General features: G+C 35.0%; 1 long non-coding RNA gene across 1 annotated transcript; it reads right to left on the bottom strand.

The window, feature by feature from the left end:
* Positions 1-342: 342 nt before the first annotated feature.
* On the bottom strand, positions 343-6,366 carry LOC114914666 (uncharacterized). The gene is made up of 3 exons (XR_003802209.2): positions 6,227-6,366; positions 5,977-6,126; positions 343-809 (listed from the first exon to the last, which is right to left on the bottom strand). It is a non-coding gene; the product is annotated as an uncharacterized lncRNA (long non-coding RNA).
* Positions 6,367-6,990: the final 624 nt, after the last annotated feature.

Raw genomic sequence — 6,990 nt, 5'->3', positions numbered from 1 at the left:
AGTCAAATTGGGAACTTCTAGAGCTTGATCATGAAATGGTCCTATTCAAAATAACAACCTAGCTATGCCTAATCATTACTTTGAACAAATGATGACCAAAGCATTATAACCTGTATTTGAATGAACATATATCTGATTTGTTCTTTCATTTTGTCATCCTTCACATCCTTGTGGCCATCATGCAATGAAATTTTGTGATAGTATGCATGCTTGTGTATAATGAAAGGTTAGCAGTGGAGCTAACTGCCTAGGTTCTTTGGACCTCTCATGTGCTAAGAAAACTTAGATGGGATTACCATATTGAAAGAAAGCAGAGAAAATGAATAACCAAAAAAAGAGGGCTAAAGTAACATAATTATTTAGCAGGAGAAAATCCAGAGGCTCAACCATTACATTAATGCACATGGTAACAAAGGACTAACCTTTAAATGGCAGTATCTTTATTTCATTGATGACACAGTTTAGACCTCAATTGTTAAGTCAGCATCTGGGGCACCGCAGGATCCGTCTGCCCCTTGCTTGACCAAGAAGAAGCCCCAGCATGCGCTCGATCTCTAGATTCCAATGTCAGTGGTTGAAGCACTAATCGACCCATAGATGCAATCACTCTTTGCCAGAGGATAAGCAACACAGCAACTAAAATAGGAGCATAACATGTACTCTTTCGTCTGGCACTCCCATTCTGTCTAAGTGCTCAGTCCAACTTTGGCAATTTCTTCTGAACTATTGATATCGGTAGCATGAGTGAAAACTGATACTTCCGGGCACAATCTTAACCACTGCTTCTTGCAGAAACCACTTTTAAATTACTGGAACCTTATAGATAGGCATCAGAAACACATTGATATATGACAAAATAAAACTCCATATGAGAAATAAACTGCAGTTTCTATAACCAACATCCTCCTAAGTTGTGGTTTAATAGCTGATTTTTTTTTTATAAAAAAAAACAGATGCTTATATTGCATCAAGGACATCATAAAATCAGGAATGAAATCAAGCCTCAGCCCAACTATTTGGATTGGCAAAAGGGTTTTTGCCCCTTAACAATCTAACTGAAACACTTAACCAGCAAAGTATAGAATCATAAACAACCAGCTGATAACTACTTTGCTCATCAAAGATATCTCAGTATGTCCTTTAAAACTACCACTGTCAATTTAATTCTAAAATTTCAAAAGCTGATCTGTGTTGTGCTTGATTAAGATATTTTAAAAGGAATCCAACCATGAACATGTAAAGAATAGAAGGTGTAATATCATAGAAAATTCTGTTAGCAACTACATTGACATACAGCAGAAAAGTTAATGCAATTCATGGGAGGGTTGCCATCAAATATGAAACTACACACTAAAATCTGTTCAATTCTTTTGGTGATTCTTCCCTACTTAATGTTTTTCTTCACAACCAACTTCCTTTTATGGGGAAGAGGCTTGACAGCAGATGGCAGCAAGGTTGCTGTTGCTGCAATGTTGTATAAGGTAGATAATTCCTGGTTTTCCAAAAGGTAATTTGCCCTTGGATATACAAGGCTCAGGTGAAGTGACACAAAGGAGATAAGATTTCTTTCAAGGTAATGGCTCAAAGAAATAATCAACAAAATAGTCTTAACGGCCCAAAACAAACAAACAAACAAACAAAACAGCAAAATACTAGGAGGAAATTCATATAGTTTTCTGGTGAACTTGTGTTCACATAAAACGAAATTGCTTGGGACATAGTTGCACTTTATCATATATCCTTTTTTCTCTAACCTTGACATGTACCTAGAAGGGATGAGAGTAACTGATTCTATGTGGAGGCAGCGACTGTATGTTAACTAAAATGGATCCTAGAGTTAGGAGTATTTGCGATGAAATACGTTTCAGACCTAATGTGGATTACCTTGAGAAGTTTCAAGAGACTTCAGTTTTGATTTTTATCTTGGAGGAGGTCGAGTCTCCTATAAGATGAATATACAGCCCTTTGAGAAGTCAACTTTAAATAATAAAGGAAGTCTCTCACTTTTTTTTTTTTTTTTACTACACTGAATAAAAAAGAAGATTTCTCTCCTGCTCTAACAGAATAGTTTTTGTTCTTTTCTTTCTTCTCCAACCAAATACCTCCTAAAACCCAAAATAAAGCACTAGCCACCGCCTACTTGGCCTTTCATTCTTATCTATCCATCTTCTACTCCTGCATTTCCACTTTTCCTTTCTGCCTTCTATGCTATTATGATAACAACTCATCACTTCCCTCTTCGCTCAGCTTTGCTTATTCTTTTCTTTCTTCATCTCTTCTTTCATTCTTTCTTACTTTTTCCCCAACTCCTATCACTTAACAACAGAATTTTTCCTCCTTTATTCTCCCTTCAAATCTATTTCTTTGTTCTACTCTGCAATATCTGCCATCTCAATCACTTCCTGCTTTCTGCATGTCTTGGTCCTTTGACAAGGAAATGCAAGGCAAATGACCAAAGCAGATGCAGAGGACAGCAGTTGAAAGGAGCATTCATTCTTTTTTTGAATTTGAGGGTAATGCTTCCCTCTGTTTCGAATCCTTAAACTGAACTCAAACCATTGTGATTGAAATTTTCTAAAGCCTTAGGAAAGAAATTATTTCTGCACCTCAACGTGAGACTTAATCACTCATAAAGACACATCAACGCCATTAAGGAGATCCAAGTTTATCTATTAAAAGATTTTTTTTTCTTTCCAAATGCATGTATATTGATCATATAGTGGTTATATCAAGTTTCTCTTTCGTAAAACCTGGTGGTTCTTTGCCTTTCTTTCTGTTTGATCAATTGTTGTTCCAGTGCCATCTGTAGGGGTAGCAAAAGGGGTGTCAGATTGTACTCAGAGCAGGTCATAATTTTTTTTTTTTCCATGCAAGATCTGTAGTCTTAATAGATTACCCACAGTCCTCCTCCTATGCATATTCTCCTAATTACTAGGGCACCTTGATATTATCTCCTTAAAGATGACAATAAAGCTCTTTTCACCTGCACTGATGTCACAAAACTAATAGATAAAAGTTTTATAAAGGAAAGGCATGTAGCGTGAAGACGTAGTATTTCATTTCACATATATTTTTCCATTCAACTAATCAGCACATGCATTGCAAGTGTAACCTTTTGATTGCAAGAAGGCAAGGAAAACTAATTCTCTCTCAGATTACATTTTCCTAGTTGTTTGTTTTGCAAGAAAAACTTCAATTTATAAAAAATCATTCCCATAGTTGCTGGGAAATTTGACTCATATCCCAAAAAGAATGCTGGAATGAAGAGTTTTGATATTTTCACAGTGCAGAGGAGAATTTTTTCCTTAACTTATCAAATTTTCTAGCAAAACAAACAAGTTGAAAATAAAAATTTCCTTTACAAGGAGGAAGGTTTTCTGTTTGTTTCCTTTGTCATGTCTCCTTGTAAGTTGCAACTGAAAAATATGCTTGAGAAAAGAGAAGGTTGGCATGATTGAGAGGTGAAGAACTAGAGAACAAATATAAGGTTGTCCTTACCCTTTTCAGAGAGAGAGAGAGAGAGAAGTGAGAGACTTCAAGTCAAGATTTATTCAGAATTTATAGCTTAGTAGAAAATTATGTGTTGATACTCGCATGACAACAAGAAATGGATAAGGAACAAAAAAAATCCTTTCATCGATATCCTTCATGCTATAAAGTATGCATACCAGCATGAATCAAGTAGTATGGCCTTCTATCCCATGCCTTTCCATTCTGGACATTCTTATTCCATTCAGGAAGGCACAGAATTCTTACCTTTGATTTCAACCTCTGTTTGATTCCAAGGATTTAAAGACTCAGTCAACTAGACTTGGTCATGTCAAAGGATAAAGATTAAGATAACCTAAAGAACCTAGTAACTTAGCTTCTTATACTACTGACAGTATGTGAACAAACAACTAGAATTTATGGCCAGTTTGTTGACAATTATAAGACCCCATATAGTTCTATGTCTAACCTTAAGCTTGTTTGGGCTGCTAGCTACAATAATACAACCATACAAAGTTGCTTGCTCCAAACTATGCAATTTACATGCAAAATGAAAATTATCAAAGAAGTTTAGGATGATTTATAATCATAAAGTTGTATAGATTAATTAAATTTTTATTTATCTAAAGCACGTTTACAGATTTGTATAAGAAAGCAAAAGTAAATAGCATACTGTATCTGGTCTGCCAATTGTGATTTTCTTTTTTTTTTTTTGCTTTCTGTTTTTGCTGCAAACTTATGCATTTTCTATGACAGCACATGCCTAATGTTAGCAGAAATACATACCATGTTGGCACCTAATAACACAGGCAAGATACAGGATACTCCAAAGCCTGACACTAATATGTTTGTGTTTCTCTTTTTCCTACTGCTATGTTTGGTTTCTTGGAAAAGGCTTTTAAAAACTACCTAATTTGATCTTTCTGGATGTCTGGATAGGGGAAACTAAAATAATGTATGAAAAAGACTTTTTAAATTTGACTATTTTTTTCCTTTTCCTTGGAATTTTCTTTTCTTCTTTGTCCTTGTCCATGATCTTCCGAACCAAACAAACACAAAATTGTGCCTTCATAAAATTCACATGTTAAATTTAGCTTTACCAAAATGATATGCAAATAGTAAATACATTACTTATAGCAATGCTGTTTTTGAATATGAGGAAACAACTATCTTTTTCACTTAATGTGTCAAATGTGTTTTCAACAAAATATAATGTCGCTACTGGATAGTCATCTGTCTGTGTTGTTAACACAGAATTAGAAGTGGCTGCTCATGAATTCGCACACACAACATGTTGCTCTTATGCATTCTTTTCTTACATGAATTAAGAATCTAAATTGGTCATGCTATCAGAACCTTTGTTACCCAGACATCTGGTTGAGCCTGCATGCATACAATATCGATATGGAGATTGGACTCGAATCAGTGAGAAGAAATTCTTAGAAGCTGAGAGAATCTAATGCTTACACATGCATGTGCACATGCGCACACACACACTTACCTGATACATCTATTTGAGTCCAAGTAGCATAGATCAGACACAGCTTGCATAAACTTCTTATGGGCTGAACCTGAGTTCATGGAGACCCAAGTCTCCCAAGTTATAAAACTAAATTGGCCAAAAAGGCTATAGTCATAAAATCTATCAGACTCAACTCAAGAATGACTGGATTGGGTTTGAATCCACAGTTCCTGTATATATCAGGCTTATTTAAAGCATGCCTGAATGCAAGCAGTTCCATTCACAGCCTTAAAAGTATGTACGAATTAAAGATTGCTGGCAACATGGATATGAGATTGCATAGACAATCTTACAACCTATCTGACATCCCAATTAAAGAGCCAAATCCATTGTACTTTTAGTATTTGAAGAAAAATATGAATTAATGATTCTATATTATTCACAAACTCAAGTGATTTAGTCATCTTTTCCTAGATTTCTATTGGCACTGCTCAAACTCCAGCTGATGCAGCAAGCAGCGTATCCTTCTAGGATTTACCCAACTCTATTAGCAAAGATGGAAGGAAACATGCCCATGTCCAAGATAACGTCCAAGGAATCAGGAGGAGAATGTACTTAGCATCTCTTCTATGTCTCCCACCAATCCAAATTCAAAATAATCCCAGTTTCATCATTCGGACATAGCTTGATTAATACCAACCAAATAGGGCATGCAACTTTTTTTTTGCTTCTTTATGTTCTTATCCTAGCAATCTTCATAACAACTAACCTACAAGTAAACCAAACCAACTAAATCATATTTGACATTCTACTTCATAATAAGGTGAATGCATCTAATAATTAATAACTAGATGTATAATTCCTTACCAAATTCATTCCAGCCAGTAAAATAAACCCTAAACACAGCAGCCAACACAAGCTTTATGAAAAAAAAAAAATCTTTTTAAAGAAAATTCCATTCAGTCACCAAAACAACCACCATAATCCTCTCAAAAAAGAAAAATAGAGAAGAGACAGTGAATCACCAAACTGCTCCTAGAAGCGGGAGACGGCGGCAAGCCGCACGAGATCACCGGGATCATCCAGCCACATAAGCACGAAGTCCGGCCTCAATAATTCGATGAAATCCCAGCAATTCTCCATCGGGACTCGCCAAAGGAACGATTTTGACCGATCTAAACTCCAATTCCACGAGAAAATTCATCAGAATTTTCAGCCAAAAAACAAAAAAGCATCGAAGAAAACAACCGGCAACGGGAAAAAGGGGAGCTTTACGTGGGATTCGGAAGAGAACCCCGGAAAGGAGAGGAGGGGAAACTCCAATGCCACGAGAAAATTCATCAGAATTTCATCAGAGCATCGAAGTCACCAACTTTAGCCTTTCCGCATATGGGAAATATTTTCTTTTATATCATTACAGCGTGATTTGGTTTTTAATTTAGTTTTTTTTTTTTTTTGGTTTAGATATTTGAAGATATTTGATACCTTTTTAAAAAAAATATTTTTGAATTTCGAGTTTTATCCATTAAAAATAAATTTTTAAGCCAAATCGAACTCAAAATTTGCCGGCACTGCTTTTTACATCGACAAAAACTAGTAAAAATGATGTCTATTAGAAAAATAAAAAAAAAATAAATATTTAAATTTTTTGTAATTTTCTTCTTAAATACATTGTATATCTATTTCCATGGTATGTAAGCTAATACCTTCCATGAGGAGATGAAATGGTATGAAGTATCCATTTAGCAAAATAGAAAAAAATTAGCTATTTAAAAAATCCAGTATATATTTTTCAATGACGAACATCGTTTTGAAGGAAAGCTATGCACTAATAAGTTGTTTTCTTTATAGATTCCATATGTCATATATTCATATGGTCCACAACCTATTGTCAGTAGATTTTGCAATGATAAATATTTTGCATGGTTTATCCATTCATATAGCAAGCCTAATGTTTAGTTTTATAAGTTTAAGAACCTATGCAAGGTCAAGTATTCTAAAAGAGTGAATGTTGAAGAAATGGGGAGCAAGATGATCTT

Source organism: Elaeis guineensis, chromosome 12 (assembly GCF_000442705.2).
Source record: "Elaeis guineensis isolate ETL-2024a chromosome 12, EG11, whole genome shotgun sequence".
Classification (NCBI taxonomy): Eukaryota; Viridiplantae; Streptophyta; class Magnoliopsida; order Arecales; family Arecaceae; genus Elaeis; species Elaeis guineensis.
This window is presented reverse-complemented; position numbering and strand designations above follow the sequence as displayed.